Raw genomic sequence first — 24,735 nt, 5'->3', positions numbered from 1 at the left:
CAAATTTATCTGCTTTTATGGAATGACATAAGGGAGGGTAGAGAAAAGAACAAATGAAGATTTATCTGCACGATTGGGGAAATTTAAAGATCAGAGTACACATAATACTTGCTCAGTAAAAAATCAGCTAATAAAACACTGTAGCTGAATATATTTTGTCATTTTTAGCAGGTTGTCATCTGCACAATATATTATACTTTCTGCCACTTTGAGTTTAATTTATATTATCCATATCATTAAATACAAAAAAGATATAATTTAAAATAATTTATCATTTAAATATCTTATAGTATCTAATAAGAGATTATGTTTTGCTTGATTAAGATATTTTCAGGCTAGTATTTCATACCACTCTCTCCTACATAGTTTTGTACATTTCTAAACAAGTAACAGAAAATCTAGCTAAAATTGGTTTATTCCAATAATAGATTCAATGTCTCCTTTAATTGAAAAGTCTAAGGATAAGCTGGTAGCCTCCAGTGTAGCTTAATAAAGTTGTCAGTGACATCTTAGAATATATATATTTGTTTGTCTTGAACCTACTGCCTGCTGTCTTGACTCCATTCTCAGATTTCTCTCCACAAATGGTTTTCAGAAGGCTGCAAAAATCTTAGAGGCATACTCTTTAGGATCAAATCCAGCAGAGAAGAGACAACATGTTCCCCTAAGAGCCCAAGCATCTTACCATTGGTCTTATTGGGTCTAACCAGTCTGAACTGGATCATTTGTTCATCCTGTGCTTGAACCAGTCCCCATTATGGGAATACTTTTCTTAAAGCAGTTAGAATAAGAGAAGGAAAGCAAACAAGCAATAACTGGGGAGTGTGGCTAATAGGTGGAAAAAATAGCAAACAAGAAATGTCCACTATAACTCCCATGCCTTGCATCTTTTTCCCATGTTCAAGGAAAAATACGTTGGAACCCAGAGAACATCAGGCTTTAGGGTGAGGAGACCCAGAACAGTCACCAGAATGATTTTGGTACTGGACTGAGAACAATTATAGTCACATAATTGCTTTTCACAGAAACAATTTCTCTCTCTCTCTCTCTGTGTGTGTGTGTGTGTGTGTGTGTGTGTGTGTGTGGTGGGAGGGGTTGCTTATATGTTAGCCTATGTATGGCTAAAGTCACTATGAGGAGAAATTCATGCCAAAGCAAGGAAAATAAATGATAGGTTGGCAGAAAGCTATGCAGTTCAGGATATAGACATTTTTTCAAAATCTTCAGTAATCCCCAAGTCTCCAAATCTTCAGAAAACTTGCCAGTTCTCAAATTCTGAACAGATGTCATTATTTTATTTTTGAATAAAAATTTTATTTTGAATAAAAATTTTGAAATATTTTGAAAAATATTTATTTTATTTTATATTTTGAAGACCCTGTCAGGCTTTGGACCTCGGTCAACAGGACCTGACACTAAGAAGTATAACTAATTGGCCAAAACCCACTTTCTGAGTGAAGCCTGAGCACTTACGCCAGTTGAATTCAGAAATTACAGGGACAGGTTTTGTTTAAAAGAAGTGTGGGCTTGACAATTTGACCCAAGTTCACTATATATTGCTGAGGATAGCATTGTTTGAAGGTACTTTTCTCAGTTCAGTGAAGTATCAGGGACCACTAAATGCTCAATATCGTGTGTCCAAAGTTGCCATAATGATGAGAATTTCAGCTATAAAGAAAAACTTGAAGACAAATCCCAAGCCTTCTAATTAAGATCTGTGTGACCTTGCACACGTTATTTAACTTATTTAATCTCAGTTTCCCAAATGGCCAAATTTGTCCATTTAACTTTGCCACAGCAGCTTTGGTCCAATCATGACTATCCCTCCTGAAGTATTTATCAATTTTTTTTCCTAAAGTAGCTCTCTATTTGGAAAACAGAAACTTAAATAAATAGATCCACCTGCTTCATTGTCCAACATCTAAGAAGTCTTCACTAATTATAAACATTTATTCTTTATAGATAAAAATAATAGAAAAAGATTCTTCTACACATTTTATTATTCAACCACAATGAATATCATAGGATAATTAGAGACATAAACAAGATCCTCTGCTCTCAAGTGACCATAAATTGCTATCCAGGCACTCCTATTATTTTTCTATTGTAAATTTTGTCATGATTTCAGACAATTTTTTTACTCAAAAAATTCCCATAGTTTTACAGCATAGGGAATATAGTCAATAATATTATAATAATATGTATGGTGACAGATAGTGACTAACTTATCATGGTGAGCATTTCACATGTATATAATTGTCAAATTGCTATATTGTACACCTGACACTAATATAATATTGTATGTCAACTATACTTCAATAAAAAAGTATACTTCTCATAATGAACACTTTTTCAGAGGAAAATATAATTTAGTTCTTCAAGATTAATTTACATGCAATTTTTAGACATTCTCTATTGTGTTAGACATTCTTTATTGCATTAGACATTCTCTATTACATAAAATGAGGTATAGTAATATTTTAGTTGCTTTTCTTTCTCAGGAAGAGAGGAGCCCTCAAAATCACAAATGTGTATATTGAGTGGAAAGTTGAAAGTGTATATCGACTGCAGCACATACAATGGGTAGATCAAATTTGGTTTCATATTGTGGGAAATAGAGCAAAAGGCAAAAATTTTGTCATAACAATTGAGTATATTAGCAAATTTACCTTGGATAACTATGGGAAGTATAATTTGTTTTTCACTATTGAACAGCTCCTTAATCTTTTTGAGCATTAAAGCTTGTTTCTTAGGAAATACTTCTATAAAAGATATCTATTTTCAAAAAATAATCTCTAACTCTGTTCATTTGAAACTAAAACAAATTAGCCTAAGTTCTTGATGAGAATGTAATTACTAATGAGATAATAGAGTTTTCTCAAATGTTAAAATACTGACATTTAGGGGCGCCTGGGTGGCTCAGTGGGTTAAGCCTCTGCCTTCAGCTCAGGTCATGATCTCAGGGTCCTGGGATCGAGCCCCACATCGGACTCTCTGCTCTGCAGGGAGCCTGCTTCCTCCTCTCTCTCTGCCTGCCTCTCTGCCTACTTGTGATCTCTGTCAGATAAATAAAGAAAAAATCTTTAAAAAAAAAATACTGACATTTAGCAGTTTTAGTTAGAAGGACTTTCATAAACACCATTCATTCATTCATTCATTCATTCAACTAATATTATTTCAGATAGAGTCTAATACAAGCAAGGTAAAGTTCTGGGTGTTAAATAAAAATTTGATAAGTCATAAGTAATTCTTCAAAGAAAGGAAAATTGGGGGGATGATATAGAAAAGGAGACAATACACAGCATGCAATTTTATAATGTACTGCATTAAGTGCATTGAAGAATTAGAACAAGTATGAAGCTCAGTCTACAAACTCAATGTGAAGACATTAACGTTACCATCTTTTAATACTTCAGCTTATTTCTACTGTGTTTGGGAGAATCTTTAGGTCATCTTCTCAGGACTTCACAAACCCACAAAATAAAATTATGTCATCATTCCAGAATAGTATATTTCCAAGGCAACAGTGTGAGGGATAGTGATTTATCCATTTTCCCACTCAGTGAGGGCACTCCAGTTTACACAGCACACTAGTTTCTTCGTATCATCCATACTTGAAGCATGAGCATTTTTGAGGTACTTCAAATTGTTTAAATATACATTTAAACTATAAATTTTCTCAACGAAAACACTGGAAAAATGTTTCTGACCCTGAGTTAAGAAAAGACTTTGGAGATACGACAATAAAAACTAACCCATAAAAGAAAAATAAATAAATAACCCAATGTACTTTTAACTATTCAACTCATTTTATCTCTGAAAGATGTTATTAAGAGAATGTAACCAAAAGCCACAGTGATAAAATATTATAAATCACATTTCTGAGAAGACTTGTAAGTACACTCAAAAATCAATGATAAGAAGAGAGATAATAAAATGGGTAAAAGATCTAAACAAACACATTGTCAAAAAAGGTATATGGATGACAGAGAAATGTAAGAAAAGATGCTCAACATAATTAATCATTAGAAAAATTAAAAATTAATATCAAAGTAAATGCAATTACATATGTGTTGAAATGCCAAGAAACAAAAATTCCCAGTACATTTTGTTAAAGAAGCCTTCCAGTTATAGAATGAATATGTCACAGGAATAAAAGGCATAGTATAAGAATGCAGTGAATGATATTTTAATAGGGATGTATGGAGATAGAAGGTAGCCACACTTGTGGTGAACATAGCATAATGCATAAACTTGTTGAATCACTATGTTTTGTACATGAAACTAATGTAACATTGGGTATCAACTATACTCAAATAAAAATAAAAATTATAAGAAAGAAGCTCAACACAAAAGGCAATATATCATATAGTTCTATTTATAAGACATTCTGAAAAATATAAAACTATGAGGATGGAAAAGAAATTAATGGTTTCCAGAGACTGGGGAAGAGAGGAAATGTTGGCCACAACAAAAGAGACACAAGGGAATTGTTGAAGTAGTGGAACTGTTTTGTATCATGATTGGTGGATTTATGACTCTTCATATGGCAAAACTTACAGATTTATAGACCATGGAGATGGAATGTTACTGTATGTAATTTTTTAAATAACCATGCAGGATATTGGAGAAAACTGAAATGAAATATAAAATTATATTAGACTGTTTTATAATTTTATAATTATAACTACACCAGAAGAGGTAGATGTAACCCAAGTTATATTGGAAAACAGCATTTTGAATAGATAATATAACACAAAAGACAAAGAAGACTATACAAAAGTTTGTCTTCTGAGATGGTGGAGTATTATGGCATTCCAGATATTATTTTTTAAATCACTTTCTCAAATAAAATGAACAAGGACTCCTTGAAGAAACAATTAATTCTAGGGTCCAGAGAGGAAAACTTCACAATGATCCCTGAGAATGTTGTGATGTCAAAATAAAAAAGTGCACAATACCAATCTGAATCACTTCCAATGGACTAATTTGAAACAATTCATCACAAACTAAAAAATAATGATAGTGTTTGTTTAGAATCCATAGAATAAAGTATCATGAACCCATATCGGTATAAATAAGTAATAAAGTAAATAAATTGCTAAGAAGGGACAACTCGTCCCTACTAAAGAATTTAAATTATTGAATGGGGAATGAATGAAGGAGATGAAAATGACAGTAATAATTGTTGCAGACTAGATTCACTCAAAAAAGGAAACTTTAGTTGCCAAAATCTTTTTTTTTAAGATTTTATTTATTTATTTGACAGAGATCACAAGTAGGCAAAGGGGCAGGCAGAGAGAGAGGAGGAAGCAGAGAGCCCAATGTAGGGCTCGATCCCAGGACCCTGAGATCATGACCTGAAGGCAGGGGCTTTAACCCACTGAGGCACCCAGGTGCCCCTAGTTGCCAAGATCTTAAGAGAAATAGAATATCCTCATGGACACAATCTCTCCCAAGATACATATTAATTATCATAAAGAAAATAGTAACTATATAGTGAAGAAAATGACATAGACCATCTTAACCTATGATTGAGGTTAACATGACTAGTAATAAAATATCTTGATGCCATATACCTCAATATAATTACACTGAGGGCACATCACTTGTGTGGTGTACTTACTTAAAAATGCAAAACCTCAATCTACATGAGAAAACAGGCAAATCCAAATAGAAGGAATTCTACAAAATAAATGATACATGCACTTGAAAAATGTCAAAGTCATGAAACACATACACTGAGGGACTGTCACAGATTGGAGGATACTAAGAAAACATGACAACTAAATGCAATGTGAAATCTTAGATTGAATCCAAGAAGAGAAAAGGACATTAATGGAAAAACTTGCAAAAACCAAATAAAGTCTGTAGATTAGTGGAATTGCACCAATGTTAATTTCTTAATTTTAATAATTGCAGTATGACTAAAGAAGATACAAATATTAGGGGATACTAGGTTAAATGGAATATCTAGCATTATTGTGACAATTAATAATTGCATTGAAGAGGTAATTATATGAATATATGGAATAGATACATATATAATAATCAATATGTCAATTATATATTTAAATCATATATAAAATATATTTATATATACATATAAAGTAATATCTGTAATAAGAAAGATGACAAAAATGAATAGATTTCTTAAGTATTTACAAGGCAAAATGTATGAGAGTTTTTGATCTATGTAATGATATAGAGTGAGAGGGTGGATAATATTAGAATTTCTTTTCTGAGTCCAGACTCAGAATATGGAATATATGCTGCTGATATTAGCAGTTATAGATAAAAGAAATTAGCAACATATTAAGAAAGGAAAAGGGAGTCAATACCATAGATGTTGTATTCAAGGTACCTGTGGGATCTCTAAATATACTAAAAAAGTTAGATGTTCCAGGCTGAATAATACCACTGTAAAAGTAATACATGAAAAATGTGGAGAGTGATTTTACCAACTAGAAAGTATTGGGACAGTTTTTCTTCTTTCTCCTTGTTTTGTGTTTGTTATTAAATGATAATTACCTACAGAATAAGGTAATAAATGAAAATTTAGATTTAATAGGACATTTAATAGAGCTGTTCATCTAGAATCAATGGAATCCCCATGGAATCTATTCAAAATATAAGCAATAAGATCTGCAGAGCAAAATATATTATTATTATTATTGTCATGTTAGACCTAAAGAACAAATAATCCATGATTGAAAATAAAAATCTAATGAAATGATAATAAATGAGAAAATAAAGTTTCTGCAAGTTTTTCTTTTTTGGACAGAATACATTTATTACCAAAAAGAAATAAAAGCATCACACTATTGTCAAAAATCTGGGGTACTTTTCTCTGTCATCAGGAGACACCAATGATTTCTTGTGTGAATGACTCACATCAGTCATGTAGAGCAATATCAGACTGCAGGACCAGCCAGCCCTACATGGAGGTTAGGCAAGAGAAACCCCCATGACATGGTAGCACTGATTCCTGCAGACAAGGAAACATGCCATGTTGCTTATAAGAATTAAGAGGTTTTCCTCTGTGGTCAGGAGCAAGACAGGTATGCCCACTCTCACCACTGTTATTTAACATGCTACAGCAAATCCTAGCTACAGCAATTACACAACAAAAATAAATAAAAGGCTTCCAAATCAGCAAGGAAGAAATAAAAATTTCACCATTTGGAGACAACTTGAAAACCCTGAATACCCCACCAGAAAACGACTAGAACAGATATACAAATTCAGTAAAATCACAGGATACAAAATCAAATGTACAGAAATCTGTTGCATTTCTATACACCAATAACAAAGCATCAGAAGGAGAAATCAAGGAATTAATCCCATTTACAATTGCACCAAAAACTTTAAGATACCTAGGAATAAACCTAACCAAAAAGATGAAAGGCAGGTACTCTGAAAACTATAAAACTCTGATGAAAGAAACTGAAGAAGACACAAAGAAATGGAAAGATATTCCACAATCATGGATTAGAAGAAAAATATTGTTAAAATGTCTGTATTACCCAAAACAACCAACACATTCAATGCAATCCCAAGAGCATTTTTTACTGACTAGAACAAACAATCCTAAAATTTATATGGATCCATAAAATACCCCAAATAATGAAAGCAACCTTGAAAAAGGAAAGCAAAGCTGGAGACATCACAATTCTAGACATCAAGTTATATTCAAAGCTGTAACGACCAAAAGAGTATAGCACTGGCACTAAAATAGACACACAGATCAATGGAAGAAAAGAGAAAACCCAGAAATGAACCCATAACTACATGCTCAATTAATCTTTGACAAAGCAGGAAAGAATATATTCAATGGGAAAAAGACAGCCTCAACAAATGGTGTTGGGAAAACTGGACAACAACATGGAAAAGAATGAAACTGGACCACTTTTTTACACTATACACAAAAATAAACTCAAAATGGATTAAAGATCTAAGTATGACAGGAAACCATTTAAATCCTAGAGAAGAGCGCAGGCAGTAACCTCTTTGACATCAGCCGTAGCAACTTCTTACTGGATATATCTCCTTAGGCAAGGGAAACCAAAGCAAAAAGAAACTAGTGGGACTTCATCAAAATCAAAAGCTTCTGCACAGTGAAGGATACAACCAACAAAACTAAAAGACAATCTTTAGAATGAGAGAGATATTTACAAAAGACATCTGATAAAGGGTTATTATCCAAAATATATAAAGAATTTATCAAACTCAACACTCAAAAAACTAAATAATCCAGTTAAAAAATTGACAGAAGACATAAACATTTTTTCAAAGATATACAGAGCTTCAATGTGCGAAAGGAATCCATCAAAATCCTTGAGGAGAACACGGGCAGCAACCTCTTCGACCTCTGCCGCAGCAACATCTTCCTAGGAACAACGCAAAAGGCAAGGGAAGCAAGGGAAAAAATGAACTATTGGGATTTCATCAAGATCAAAAGCTTTTGCACAGCAAAGGAAACAGTTAACAAAATCAAAAGACAACTGACAGAATGGGAGAAGATATTTGCAAACGACATATCAGATAAAGGACTCGTGTCCAGAATCTATAAAGAACTTAGCAAACTCAACACCCAAAGAACACATAATCCAATCAAGAAATGGGCAGAGGACATGAACAGACATTTCTGCAAAGAAGACATCCAGATGGCCAACAGACACATGAAAAAGTGCTCCATATCACTCGGCATCAGGGAAATACAAATCAAAACCACAATGAGATATCACCTCACACCAGTCAGAATGGCTAAAATCAACAAGTCAGGAAATGACAGATGCTGGCGAGGATGTGGAGAAAGGGGAACCCTCCTACACTGTTGGTGGGAATGCAAGCTGGTGCAGCCACTCTGGAAAACAGCATGGAGGTTCCTCAAAATGTTGAAAATAGAACTGCCCTATGACCCAGCAATTGCACTATTGGGTATTTACCCTAAAGATACAAATGTAGTGATCCAAAGGGGCACATGCACCCGAATGTTTATAGCAGCAATGTCCACAATAGCCAAACTATGGAAAGAACCTAGATGTCCATCCACAGATGAATGGATCCAGAAGATGTGGTATATATACACAATGGAATACTATGCAGCCATCAAAAGAAATGAAATCTTGCCATTTGCAACAACATGGATGGAACTAGAGCGTATCATGCTTAGCGAAATAAGTCAAGCAGAGAAAGACAACTATCATATGATCTCCCTGATATGAGGAAGTGATGATGCAACATGGAGGCTTTAGTGGGTAGGAGAAGAATAAATGAAACAAGATGGGATTGGGAGGGAGACAAACCATAAGTGACTCTTAATCTCACAAAACAAACTGAGGGTTGCTGGGGGGAGGGGGGTTGGGAAAAGGGGGTGGGATTATGGACATTGGGGAGGGTATGTGCTTTGGTGAGTGCTGTGAAGTGTGTAAACCTGGTGATTCACAGACCTGTATCCCTGGGGATAAAAATATATGTTTATAAAAAATTTAAAAAAAAAGATATACAGAGCTTCAACAGATACATGAAAAGGTGTTCAATATCATCAGGAAAATGGAAATCAAAACTATAATGAGGCATCACCTCACACTTACAGAATGACTAAAATCAACAACACAAGAAACAATGGGTCTTGGAAAGGAACCATCATGCATCATTGCTGGGGGAGCAAACTGGAGCAGCCACTCTATAAAACAGTATGGATTTTTCTCAAAAAGTTAAAAATAGAACTACCCTATGATCCATCAACTTCACTGCTAGATACTTACCCAAAGAAAACAAAAACTCTAATTCAAAGGGATACATGCATCCCAATATTTATAGCAGCATTATCTGCAACAATGAAATTATGGAAACAGCCCAAATACCCATCAACTGTTGAATGGGTAAAGAAGATGTGATAGATAGAATTATGCTAAACAAAACAAGTCAGTCAGAGAAAGATAAATACCACATGATTTCACTCATATGTGGAATTTAAGAAAGAAAACAAACAATCATTAGGGAAAAAAAAGAAAGAAGCAGACCAAGAAACAGACTCTATAGAGAAGAAACTGGGATGAGTTAAATACGTGATGGCTATTACAGAGTGCACTTGTGATGAGCACCAGTTTTTGTATGGAAATATTGAATTCCACTATATTGTATACCTAAAACTAATATTACACTGTATTCTAAGCAACCAAAATTAAAAAAAAAAAAGATGTGAGGCTCTGGGACTTAATCTCTTCTAAAAGTGTGTTTATAAAAAACAGTAATGGTTCAACAGCTTCATATTCTGAAAACACACTTGAGCAGTGACAAAATTACTTATAAAACCTATTTATGCTAATTAATTAAGTCTTGCATATAGATTTCTTTTTTCACTCTGGCTTCTTTTGAGTATAACTGACAAGTAAAATTATATATATTTAAAGTGTATAGTGTGATAATTTGATATACACATACTTTGTGAAATCATTACCACATCAGGTTAAAATTAACACATCTACACCTTATACAGTTTTCTCTCTCTTTTTGGCAGTTAGAATATTTCAGATTTATTTTTTAGAAAATTTCAAGCATACAATACAGTATTATTAACTATAGTCACAATACTGTATATTAGATTAACTTATTCCTTATATACATGAGACTTAGACATTTCTTTTCCAGCATCTCTCCATCTTCTCCACCTCTATTTCTTTTAAGTTCAACTTTTTTTTTTCTTTTATATTCCACATGTAAGTGATAAAATAGAGTATTTTTCTTTTTCTGCCTCATTAGTTTTACTTAGCACAAGACCTCCAGGTTCATCCATGTTGCTGCAAAGGATAGAATTACAACTTTCTCTTGGTTGAATAATATTTCATTGTATACTAAGGTGTTGCCATAATTATCAACATAGCAGAAAGATGTAGTAATATAATTTGAGTCATTGTTAAAAGTTTGGGAATGTTTGAGCAGAATACATAATGTTAGTGAATCTTAGTGAATACTTCAAGATTTGTTCATTTTATTGGAACTCCATCAACATAGTCACATGTATTGATAATATTCCTAATGAAGGCTAGTGTCTCTTGTTTAAATGCTCCTCTATTTAAAAGTATAGTATAACAACCCAACATATGTGTTGCTAAAATCCAGACATGTGATTCATACTTTTAATTCTGTTTATGAATTCCAAACATATCTTAAGGAAATCAATGGAGTCTGAAATGAAGTGTTCATTGTGAACTCTCACTAGCTCTCCATTGAAGGATTAAGATCATTGTCCTTAAATTTAGACAGATGTGCCTCATTTTTACAATTTATTTTCATTCCCTTATAAATATGTTTCCACTTGTAAAACATTTTTTCCTACTTTGATTGAGTTATTATATAATAAATATTTTACTTCCCTCTGAAAATTTATAAGAAATGACCATAAAAATCAACTCCATAATATGCCTCATCAATAAAATAAAAGACAAAAGTTACATGAGCCTCTCAATAGTCAGAAAAAAATTAACCAAATTAAACTCCTCTTCATGATAAAAACCCTCAACAAGCTGAGAATAAGAGCCTTCATTAATGCTATAAAGAACATTAAAAAAAACCCACACCAAACATATTTAATGGTGAAAGACTGAGTACTTTCCTCCTAAATTCAGGAATAAGACAGTATGTCCCTTCTTACTATTTCTATTCAACATTGTTCTAAAAGTTTCCGTCAGAGTGATCATGAAAGAAATAAAAAAAAGGCACTCAAATTGGAAAAGAAGAAATAAAATCATATTTGTAGATGACATAGTCCTGTGTATAGATAATTCTAAGGAATCCACAAAAATTAGTAGAGATTAATAAATAAATTCAGCAAGGTTACAGAATACATTCTTAATATACAAAATCAATTGTTTATATCTACTAGCAATAAGCAAACTGAAAGGAAATTAAGAAAATTTCATTTACAATAGAAGCAATAAATAAAATACTTAGAAATGAATTTAGCAAAAGGCATGCAAAACTTACTCTGAAAACTGCCCAACACCATGGAAAGAAATCAAAGGATACTTAGGTAGAAATGTACACCAAATTCATTGAGTAGAAGACAATATCATGAAATAACAATACTCCACAAATTGATAGATTCAGTGCAATCCTCACTGGTTTATTTGTAGAAATTGACAAACTAATGCTAAAATTCATATGAAAAGTCTAGAGATCCAGAATAGCCAAAACAACAAAAGGACAAAAGAGAAAAACAAACATTTCCTATTATAAAACTTACTACATAGCCACTGTAATCAAACAGTGTGTAATTTAGATAAGAATAAGCATATAGATCAATGAAATAAGACTGAGTGGCCAGAATAAACCCTTGTATTTTGGGGCAGTTGATTTTCAACAAAGGTTCCATGACAGTTAAATGTGGAAAGAATAGTCTTTTCAATGTTTTCTGGGACAAATGGGGGGGGGGGAATCACAGGGATGAAGGTAGTAGTGCCCTTATCTCGTATGAAAATTAACTCAAAATTTACCAAAGACTTAAATGTAAGAGATTAGCTATGAAATAGTAGAAGAAAATGTGTGTGTGTGCGTGTTGTGTGTGTGTGTGTGAGTGTGTAAATCTTCAGGATCTTGGATTAGATAATGGTTTCTTGTATATGACACTGAAAGAGGGAACGAGAAAAGGAAAATAAAAAGTTAAAATGAATATTATCAAAAGGAAAACTTTTTGCTTCTAAAAAACCATCAAGAAAGTCAAAGGATAACCCACATAGTAGGAGAGTATTTTTGAAAAACATGCATCTTATAAAAGATTTGAATGAGAATATTAAAATAAAAAAACATTGCAACCTCATAATAAAAAAAACAATAACCTAATTAAAAATGGACCAAGGATCTGAAGACACATTCCAGAAGATGCACAAACCATTCATTAACCATTAGGCACAAGCACTTCAAAACCACAATGAAATACAACTTCACAATCACATTCTACGTTGCATAGAATAAAAAAGACAGATAATAAGTTTTGGCCAAGATGTGGAGGAACTGGAACCCTTATGCAGGTGGTGGGAGTGTGAAATGATGTGGCCATTTGGGAAAAGAGTTTAGTGATTTTCAAATGTTTAATCATAGAGTTACCATGTGACCCAGCAATTTCACTCCTAGGTATATATCTAAGAGAAATGAAAACATATTGCCACACAAAAACTTTTACAGTAATTTTCATAACAGCATTATCAAAAAATGGAAACAACCCAAACGTCCATCAACTGGCAAGTAAGTAAGTAAATAAATAAATAGGTATTTTTATACAATGGAATGTTATTCAACAGTAAAATTAAATGGGGTACTGATACAAGCTATAACATGAATGAACCTAGAAAGCACTACACTAAGTGAAAGAAGCCACTCATGCAGAACCACACATAAGTCCATTTGTATCAAACATCTAGAATAGGCAGATTCATGGGGACAGAAAGTACATTAGTGGTTGTCTAGGGCTGGGAGACAGGTGGCCTGAGGTTGACAGGTATAGTATGCAGGTTTGGGGGGAAGGTAATGAAAACGGTCTAAAGTTGATTGTGATGATGAATGCATTACTCTACAAAGATATTAAAAGGATTGAAGTGTATGCTTTAATGGGTGAATTGTTTAGTACATGAATTATATGTCAATAAATCTTTTTAAAGATAATATTCAAGTGCTAAGTATGACAAATGATAGCCTCAGTGCTAGGAAGACTCAGACTGCACAAAGTGGAGAATATGTCATCAATGTGAAGGGAACTTACTGTAATTCTGTTCTAGCTTATTTTTATCAATTGGGAATCGGGTTAAAAGTTGCCAAATTTTCCAAGCTTACTTAAAAGAAAAAAATCAGAAAGTCCTGATGTTAATGTAAACTCTCCCAGTGTAAAATCTTGAAAACTGGTTCAACATTGCCCAAACAACACGTTTGAGATCAAAGATCCATCATGCAGGTAGCCATTTTACAACATGGTATAATTTCTGATATAGTAGTGTCTCTCACAATGTTTGTGATTACAGGGCAATGTGAGCTCAGTATTAATTTATTCATGCTATCAGTATTATTTAGGTATCTACTATAGTAGTAACCATCAATATTTATGGAACAAATGGCTGCCACCGCTGGTGGTCCTGGGGCGCCCCTGTCCCCTGACAAATTGCTTCCCAAAGGTGATCCTGAGAAGACTCAGGAAGAGTTGGAGGAGGAAGACGGCCAGGAGCTCGAGGAGACCCTGGTGGAGAGACTGTGGGGTCTGACGGGGATGTTCCCAGAGAGGCTCCAGACCGCTGCTGGAGCCACTTTTGATCTCTCCCTTTGTGGCTCAGAAAATGTACATGTTTTCCAGGGCATCCTTATGGATTGGGAACACTTCCGTCACGATCCTGGTTCTTCCTGTTGTCTTTGAGACCGAGAAGTTGCAAATGGAGCAGCCCCAACTGCAGCCGTGGCAGATACTTCTAGGGCCTAACATGAGGCTCTCAGAGGAAAATGTTCTACCTTCACTACCTGGAAAGATCTAGATTGCTACTGCTATATGACTTGTCTTGGTGGGACAAGTTTGAAAATTCAATAGTGTCTGAACTGCTAATTATTTGGATTATTATTATTATTTTTTTTATTTTATTTTTTATTTTATTTTTTTTTAATTTATTTTTTATTTTCAGCATAACAGTATTCATTATTTTTCACCACACCCAGTATTATTTTTTTTTAATTTTGGCACATTGATCTATCTAAGGAATTCCCCCCAGTGTCTCCCAGAGCCTCCCAACTTGCAACTGTGCCCTCCACGCTGTCCCATTTCTTCTGTTCTCACCCCGATACCAGAATGCAGCAGTGCAGATAGTTACTCCGGCTCTGGCCATCCCACCCCTTTCACTAAATCACTCATGACTGGAAGATCTCACTATCCCATTTTTCGAAGGGAGGGAGGGCCTGGCAGCAGTTTCAACCACAGGATTGGGACTTTGGAGGACAGAGCAGGAGCTCATTTCTTCTGCCCATTTTGGCTATGAGAGACCTGGGTATCTATCTAAAAAAGAAAAAATAAATTAAGTGCTCAACTTTTTGTATTTAAATATTAAAAAGTGATTCCAATGGGGGAAAAATTATGGAGACTTTACAATGTTCCAGGTCTGAATATTAACTCATTTGTACATCAGTTCTATCAGTCAGATCTTATTGTCATCCCCATTTTACAGAAGAAGAATGTGCACTCCAAAAAGTTAAATTACTTGGCTGAAGTCCCACAGTTATAACTGCTGAACTGGGATTTAAAAGCAGGCATCTGAAGCCAAAAACTCTTCACAGTTATGCTGTACAGCTCCTTTCTGCATTCAACCTCTTCGGTGCAAGATCCCTGCTTTCAAGTCCCTTGGAATCTACTAGAGAGAAGATATATGATAATTTCAGTGCAATGCGGTGTGTGCATTAAAGAAATACAGCCATAGGACAGAAGGGAAGCACCTTAACTTAATGTGCAATGGTTGACAGTTTAGGGGATGTTTTTGACCTACAAACGAATTTGCCAGAATGAAAAAGAGGAATAAATTATTTGAAGGAGAGAATGCTCAGAATGTGCAAAAAGATTGAAGAGTCAGAAAGTTACTTAGGAACTGTAATTATCAAGATGTGACACAGAAAATGATGGGAAAGCACTTGGAAGTCTGATGAGTGACAGTTCAGGACAAAAGATGCAATTAACTGTTTAAGGGGTGAAGAGCCTGTGAAGATCTGTGTTTTGCGATGACATTTAAGGTAGAGGCCGACTTGAAAAGAAAGCAAGATAATCATTTAAAAAGTGACTACAATGGTACTGATGAAAGATGATAAACATTGAGAGAATAGTAAAAACTTAGCTTTGTTTTTCAGTGTGTACTTAACTGGTCAATGACGAGGTGGTGTCTGTGTGTATGTGTGTTTCCCCAATTATTGCTGCTCACACATTTAACGTTATAGGAAAGGATATGAGCTGATCCAATGTTGGTTATTTATATCGCATTTATTTTTTTAAATTTTATTTATTTATTTGACAGACAGAGATCACAGGCAGGCAGAGAGGGAGTCAGAGAGAGGAGGGAGCAGGCTCCCTGCTGAGCAGAGAGCCCAATGCGGGGCTCGATCCCAAGACCCTGGGATCATGACCCGAGCCGAAGGCAGAGGCCTTAACCCACTGAGCCACCCAGGAGCCCCTTATATTGCATTTATAACACATATAATCTCTAAATTAAATTGAAAAGAACAATAATACGAAAGTGAACAAAAAATTGATTTTAGATACTGAAACAAACACAATAATTACTAACATAGAAAAGAATGTAACAATGCCATTCTAACTTAAATTTCATACTTCTGTTGAGAAGAGTTTTCTCCCTTACCACTAGAAGGACTTCAGATCACAATGTAAAATTTTGTGAAATGTATAAACCTTGAGAAGGTAAATCAGAATGAACATACAGAAATACAATTTAAATACAATTTATACAATTTAAAGTATACTCATTGGATGCTTGATTTATAACCTGTTGTATGGTTTCATATTCCTCTTTATATAACATATATCTTTATATAACATATATTACCGGGAATAGGACACCTATTATGTAAAAATTTTGGTGAACAGCACATTTCTAAAACAACTGAAACATTAAATGCCCTTCTTTGTAAATCTTTAGGATTCCATTATGAGCTGGCATGGAACAAAAATGAAGGTTTGTTTTTTTTTTTTTTTTCCTTGCAAAAGGAAAACAGTGCCACCTAATGTTAACTATCACTAGTAATATATGTGGAAGTTTACATAATCATGCAGAAAAAATGATCTTTCAAAATATTTTCTTAAAATAATTTTATGACTAAATTACAAATTTGATTTATATGAAAGGAAAACAAAATCTTTATTTCACGTTTTTCTTGGTAAAATATAAAATACATTTTCCGGCATTTCCTTCAAGCCCTTCATTTCACTTTTAACTTACGTGAACTACTAAGTAAAGCATTATCTGAGAGTACATATTAGTATTAGGTACTTTGCATTATATGTCGCATTAACACAGAAGTATTTAACAAATATTTGTTGGTTTGAATTCTCCTACATAAAAACTATTTGATTTCTAACTAGAGGTAAAATAATAAAATTAAGAAAATGAAAGAATACATATTTAATAGTTTAAAGTTATAAACATAATGCATAATCACTATAACAGACTGAAAAAATTCCAGAGTAGAAGAATAAATAAATGGTTTTATCAGCCACAAATAATTTTTTCTTTTTTTCTTAACTCCAGATTATTTCCTTAGCAGATTTGTTTTACTGTTCTTTTTTTTTTTTTAATTTTTTATTTTTTATAAACATATATTTTTATCCCCAGGGGTACAGGTCTGTGAATCACCAGGTTTACACACTTCACAGCACTCACCAAAGCACATACCCTCCCCAATGTCCATAATCCCACCCTCTTCTCCCAAACCCCCTCCCCCCAGCAACCCTCAGTTTGTTTTGTGAGATTAAGAGTCACTTATGGTTTGTCTCCCTCCCAATCCCATCTTGTTTCATTTATTCTTCTCCTACCCACTTAAGCCTCCATGTTGCATCACCACTTCCTCATAAATTATAAAAAAATTAAATCAATTTGCTTTTTTAAATCTAACTTTCCTTAATATTTGTATTTTATTTTTAAACTTCCAAACCTTAATCTAATGTTTCTAGCATATTTATTCAAATGGAATAATATCATTTACTCAATCAATTTACTATTTTTGGGTATTAAGATGCATCATAATTTAACACAATATAAAATTTTTTAAAACTAAAATTTATATAATGCTATGGTGTATATATCTTTGCCATATGTACTTTTAATGATATATTTTTAAGATTAAATCTTTATGCCAAAAGGAGTGAATTCCTGTAATTTCATAAAGTTGTTGATGTTCTTGTAACTTTTTATTTTATACGATATTTTAAAAGTTATAAGAATATCAATAAAAAGATATACTTATTTTAGTATTAAGAAATCCAGAATCCCAATATTACCATTAGTTATGAGAGTATAAATTAAAACCTAAATCTTTGTGTATTAATTTACTACTATCTTGCTATGTATTAAAATGTGTTTTAAAGAAAAAAATTACATTCTTGTTTTTATTTATATCCATGTGACTGAAAATCATTTAATTTTTTTAATAGAAATTAACTTTATGGTCTCCATTTAAATGTAATTTGATTCCCTGTCATTTCTCTAACACAGTAAAACAGATTTAATCTGGCACATGAGAAACACAAATGTCTATGAGCACTAGATTTAGGAGATGTGATCATCAATTTTCCTCTGACTATCCTTTTCTTATGGAATTGATAAAACTGTATTTATTGAAGTCCAGTGTAGACACTGCTGCATGCACTGATCACAAATATACAGCTAGATGAATTTCACAGTCAATATGCTCACGTAACCAGATATCAATATGCTCATGTAACTAACCAGAAACCAGTTCAAAGAGCTCTCCAGAGCTCCTTCGTATCGCCCATGTTATATACTTTCCATCAGTCACTATGCCCTGCACTTCAAAACAAAGTTAACCGCTTTTTTAACACCACAGAGGGTCAATTTATAAGTAGAATTCTACAATTTGTATATATGTGTGGTGGGCTTCCATTACTAAAAAATACCTAAGCTTTATCCATGTTGATGCAGGAAGCTGCCGTGTGTCATTATCATTGGTCTGTAACCATGGTCCCTAACATTCCATCGTTTAAACACACCAGCAGTTATTTATATATGCCACAGGTAGGGAAACTGTTCCTCATGGGCCAAATCTAGCCTGCCACTTGGTCACTAAAGTTTTACTTTAACACAGGCAGGCCCGTTTATGTATTTTTTGTGGTTACTTTTGAACTACCGAAAAGGTGAAAAGTTGTGATAGAGACCTTATGTCTTGCATATGTCCTAAATAATTTACTCTCTGGCCTTCCAGAGGAAAAAAATTGATGACCCCCTGATCTACGCTACATATAATCAACATTTAGTTTATTTCTAGCTTAGAGCTTTTTTTTTTTTTTTTTTTTTTTTTTTTTTTTTTTTTTTTTTTTTATTGAGAGAGAGAACAGGAGCAAGGGGAGGAGCAAAGGGAGAGGGAGAGAAGCAGAATCCCCATTGAGAGCAGAGCCCAAGTGTGGCTGGATCCCAGGACCCTGAGATCATGACCTGAGCTAAAGTCAGATGCTTAAACAACTGAGCCACTCAGGTACCCTGAGCTTGGAGCTTTTAAGTGCAGTGCTGCCTATGAATAGTATTGAAAATGTATTTTGGTAAGTATATAAACATGTGTCTACAGGAGTTTATATCAAGGACTAGAATCCTAGTTCAGTGGATTGGAATATGGTTACTTTTAAATGATATTGGTAGTGTTTGTTAGTTAGTTCGTTTATTTTTAATGAGTTTACCAGTTTACACTAGTGTTCCAATTAATCTACATCTTTTTCTGGGCTAAGACTTGGAATATCTTCTTCATTTTAGCTGTTTTGCTGGTTGTGTAGCAGTGTCTCATGTGATTTTGATTTCAATTTCCTTACTAAGTTGAGCATCTTTTAACATGTTTAATGGCCATTTGGTTTTCTTGCTTCACAAAATGCCTATTCAAATTAGTCTTTTTTTTCCTCTTTCCTTACTGGGTTGTCTTCCTTTTCTCTGTTGTAGAAATCTATAAATATGTAAAGGATGTGAGTCATTTGTAGATATGTTTATTGCAAAATATTTATTTCCTACACTGGTTTGCCTTTTCACTCTCTAAATTATGTCTTTAAAAAGTGAAGTTGTTAATTTTAATGTGGTGTAATTATTCATTTTTTTTCTTGACTGTTTGGAAATGTTGTTGTCCTTTCTGAGAAACTTTTGAACAGTCCAAATTCTTGGGGAGATTTTCCTGTGTTTTCTTCTAGAACATTTACTATGTTACCTACACATATAGATACTGAAGGTTCCAAAAGTTGACTTCATTGTGTTGTGTGTGGTAGAGATCATAGGTTTTCTTTTTCTTTTTTTTCAGTATAAATATTTAATGTATCCAACACCACTTATTGAAAACATAATTCTTTCCCCACTGCCCTGCAACATCATCTCTACCATATTATATTTTAATGTCTTTTACTCCGTATGTTCATGTTCCTAATATTTTTGGAATATCTGTTATATTACTACAGTAGTAATCAGTTTTTGTGCTTAAGTCTCAACATCTGGCAAGAGAAGTAACCCTACATAATTCCTCAAAATTGATTTAGTATTTTTAAATAAATATAGTAATACTCACCAAATATTTTGTGTACTATCTTTCATCTGTCTGCCTTTTGAAATTAGGTTAAGTCATGTGATTTGTCTTTTTGAACAAGTAATAAGCAGACGTGTCACTTCAGGGCCAAAGTATTAAAGAAGAAAGGTGTTTCCTTTTAATTAATACCAGGTTTCTGTGTGATTATTAATAATATACCTGAATTATTTATTCCAAAACAAGACAATGGAACCTTGAATGGTGTTTGCCAGATGGATTTTTGTCACCTACAAAACGAACCTCCAGTTAAATGGAGGTTTGGTCAACCAATCTGGCAAAGCAAAAATGACTAAAAGAAGTCTTCTCCCAGGACAAAAAGAAATATGATAATCAAGTACACACAGTTCCATGTAATGTAGCTTACTTCACATTTTTCAAGAAAAAAACACAATCTCAAAAATCAGTTTGAGCCAAGTCATACCTTAATAAGAACAATTCTACTGTTACTATGGAAACTAATATAGAGAGGCATCATGTGTTCGTGCTCTCCTCTCAACCCTTCCAAATCCCCAGAGCTTTGGGCATAGAATCATAAAGCAATTCAAGCCACCAAAGTTATAAAATCTGATGAGAAGTGATGGGTATACTGACTTGGCTTGACCACTGATCCCCACATCACACCAAGACAATGAAGCAAGTGCAGCCACTGAAATTCATAGGTAAATAAAGAACAGGAGTCCTCAGGATGAGCTATAAAAGGAAACATGTGAAGTAAGAACACAGCATATATTACATCGAAACTACTGGCAAAACAAACTCAGTCAATTACTGCCCCTCAAACCAACTCTGTATTACATTAAAGGGAAAAAGGTAAGTATTTTATAATAAATAGTTCACTGATAAAAACATTTTAGGAAAAACGATTGTACAACTTATATGGATTAGTAATGAATAGCGTTTTGCTTCCTATAGTTAAGGAAGAAAAGGTGAAAACACAAAAATATCTCTGTACATACAAAAAGATAAAACTGGAGTTTAGAAAATTAAGTCATCTTAATGAGGAGGATAGGAAAAAATTTTTTAAAAATATTTTAATAAATGTTGCATTATGCAGTTTTTCACATGTATACAGACATATACTTTTATATCCCTCTGTTGATCTTTTATCAACAGTAAAACAGGTAAAATACATTAACCCATTAGTCACTTGATAAATATACTTCATGGATTCAGGTATCTTTTGAGGACCTCTTTGACTGGACTGTATAAATTTAGAATCACCTATTTATGCTTTAATTTATATAAGAGCATAATTTATATATTTATTTATTTATTACATATTATGATATATTTATTTATAATACTATATGTTTATATGTCATATATAATTTATATATATATATATATTTATATTTATAAGTGTGTGTATTTATATCCCTCACTTACCTCCAGAAATAAGTGAAATGTGTCCCAACTTTTCCTTCTAGGATTCCTATACTAACGTGTACAGGGACTCTTCTGATCTCTTATATTTGCATGTCAGTGTAAAGCAGAAAGTGATGCAAGAGAGCTTAACTAACCCTTTTAGATCATCTGATCAAATACACATTAATGATAGAATTTGATTCTGCATTTGGGGACACCATCAAAGCCTTGCTGTGATTAAGCAAGTATTAGGAGAATCATGGAAAGCTTCCAGGTTAGTATGTCTACAACCCAGATTCTCAGTCTGCCTAACTGTATGTGCTGATTAATACAATTCAATTTTTTCAACACTTATTGAGTACTAAAAAACATAAAAAGCCTATAATCATTACTACAGAGGTATTAGGTAGAATGAACATCATGAAATGTTAGGAAATACTTTTAAAGAAGACATTGTTATTGTGGTATCAGAGATTGTTTCAGAGTTGCAGTTTTTTCAGGGTGCTGGAAGTATAGTTAAAAGTGTAATAATAGCGAAAAGTAGAAGAAAATTTCAGAAAAGGGAACATCATGAACAATAACAGAGTATGTGAAGTACAAAAAGATTTTTTGTTGTTTTTTATATTTAAATTAATTTTTTTAGTGTTCCAGAATTCATTGTTTATGCATCACACCCAGTGCTCCATGTAATACGTGCCCTCCATAATACCCACCACCAGTCTCACCCAACCCCCTCACCACCCTCCCTCCAAAACCCTTAGTTTGTTTCTCATAGTCCACAGTTTCTCATGGTTTGACTCCCCCCACTCACTTCTCCTCTCCATCTCCCAGTGTCTTCTGTTTTTCCTTATGCTCCACAAGAAAGTGAAACCATATGATAATTGACTCACTCTGCTTGACTTATTTCACTCTACATAATCTCTTCCAGTCCCATCCATGTTGATACAAAAGTTGGATATTCATCCTTTCTGATGGAGGCATAATACTCCATAGTGTATATGGACCTTACCTTCTGTTGAAGGGCATCTTGGTTCTTTCCAGTTTGGCGACTGTGGCCATTGCTGCTATGAACATTGGGGTGCAGATGACCTTTCTTTTCACTATATCTCTATCTTTCACTACATTTGTATACCCAGTATTGCAATTGCAGGGTCATAAAGTAGCTCTACTTTTAATTTCTTAAGACATCTCCACACTGTTTTCCAAAATGACTGCACCAACTTGTATTCTCACCAATGCAAGAGGGTTCCCCTTTCTCCACATCCTCTCCAACACTTGTTGTTTATTGTCTTGTTAATTTTGGCCATTCTAACTTGTGTAAGGTTGTATCTTAATGTGGTTTTGATTTGAATCTCCTTGGAGGCTAATGATGATGAACACTTTTTCATGTGTCTGTTAGCTATTTGTATATCTTCTTTGGAGAAATGTCTGTTCATGTCTTCTGCTCATTTTTTGAAGTGATTATCTGTTTTGTGCATGTTGAGTTTGAGGAGTTCTTTCTAGATCTTGGATATCAGCCCTTTGTCTGTAGTGTCATTTGTGAATATCTTCTCCCATTCCGTGGGTTGCCTCTTTATTTTGTTGACTGTTTCTTTTGCTGTGAAGAAGATTTTGATCTTGATGAAGTCCCTCCCAGAAGTTCATTTTCACTTTTCTTTCCTTTGCCTTTGGAGACTTCCCCAAACTACTAGAACTCATACCACAATTCAGTAATGTGACAGGATACAAAATCAATGTACAGAAATCAGTTGCTTCCTTATACACTAACAATGAAAATATAGAAAGGGTAGAGAATTGATTGCATTTGCTATAGTGCCAAGAACCACCATAAGATACCTGGGAATAAACCTCACCAAAGAGGTAAAGATTCTATACTCAAAGAACTACAGAACACTCATGAAAGAAATTGAAGACACAAAAAGATGGAAGACCATTCCATGCTCATGGATCAGAAAGATAAACATTGTTAAAATGTCTATACTGTCAACAATAATCTATATTTTCAAAAAAATTCCACTGGCATTTTTCAAAGAGCTGGAGCAAACAATCTTAAAATTTGTATGGAACCAGAAGAGACCCCGAATTGCTAAGGAAATATTGAAAAAGAAAAACAAAACTGGGCATTAGGTTACCTGATTTCAAGCTTTAATACAAAGCTGTGATCACCAAGGCAGCATGGTACTGGCGTAAGACACATAGACCAGTGGAACAGAATAGAAAGCCCAGATATGGACCCCCAATTCTATGGTCAAATAATCTTCAACAAACAAGAAAAAATATATAGTGGGGAAAGACAGTCTCTCCAATAAATGATGCTGGGAAAACTGGACACCTATGTGTAGAAGAATGAAACTCGACCATTCTCTTATACCATAGACAAAGATAAACTTGAAATGGATAAAAGACCTCAACATGAGGCAAGAATCTATCACAATCCTGGAGGAGAACATAGGCAATAACTTTAACATCGGCCACAGCAACTTCTTTCAAGATATGTCTCTAAAAGATTTTTTTTTTAAGTCAGTCTCAAGAAAGAATTTCCCTACTTCAAATTATTATATATCAACATTCAGTATTTCTATTCTCACATCATTCTAAATTTTAGAAACTCAGAGTTACCTTCTATACTTTCCTTCAAGGAAAATTAATTTTGATTCCAAAATTAAATGATCCAAACTTTACTACTAGATTACATTACTGATTCATCCCTGCTTCATAACATTTACATTTATTTTCTGCAACCAACTTGACCATATTTTAAAGGTATTTTGTAAATTCAATACTTGATGTTTAATCTCACCTTATTTCAAAATCTTTAGCAGTCTTCCTTTCATTTCCTTTTTCATTTGAAGTGGCTGCGTGTTTGATCTATTCTTGAATAATGAAATATTGCACAATATTTCATTACATTCAAAATGTAAAAGTTAAATCTTTTAGAAATGTCAAACATTATAGGTGAAATATCAACTGATGCACAATGTATTTTAATATTTGTTAAAATTTCAGACAAAGTTATATCTGTTACTATAATTTTTTAGAATATATATA

At 33.5% G+C, this 24,735-nt stretch overlaps 1 long non-coding RNA gene and 1 pseudogene across 2 annotated transcripts in view; both read left to right on the top strand.

Annotated features, from left to right (window-relative positions):
* Nucleotides 1-14,098: 14,098 nt before the first annotated feature.
* LOC309858796 (mitochondrial import receptor subunit TOM22 homolog pseudogene) lies at nucleotides 14,099-14,519 on the top strand (annotated as a pseudogene). The gene has a single exon. The product of its transcript is annotated as a mitochondrial import receptor subunit TOM22 homolog pseudogene (transcript).
* A 6,290-nt stretch (nucleotides 14,520-20,809) lies between these two features.
* Nucleotides 20,810-24,735, top strand: part of LOC309858197 — a 54,216-nt gene continuing 50,290 nt past the window's right edge. Inside the window, exon 1 of the long non-coding RNA XR_014308090.1 lies at nucleotides 20,810-21,132. This is a non-coding gene — a long non-coding RNA (uncharacterized lncRNA). The remainder of the gene's footprint in view (nucleotides 21,133-24,735) is intronic.

The sequence above is a fragment of the Mustela nivalis genome (genome assembly GCF_964662115.1).
Source record: "Mustela nivalis genome assembly, chromosome: 2".
In the NCBI taxonomy this organism is placed as follows: domain Eukaryota; kingdom Metazoa; phylum Chordata; class Mammalia; order Carnivora; family Mustelidae; genus Mustela; species Mustela nivalis.
Note: the sequence above shows the minus strand (reverse complement) of the source record. Positions and strands in the feature narration are given on the sequence as shown.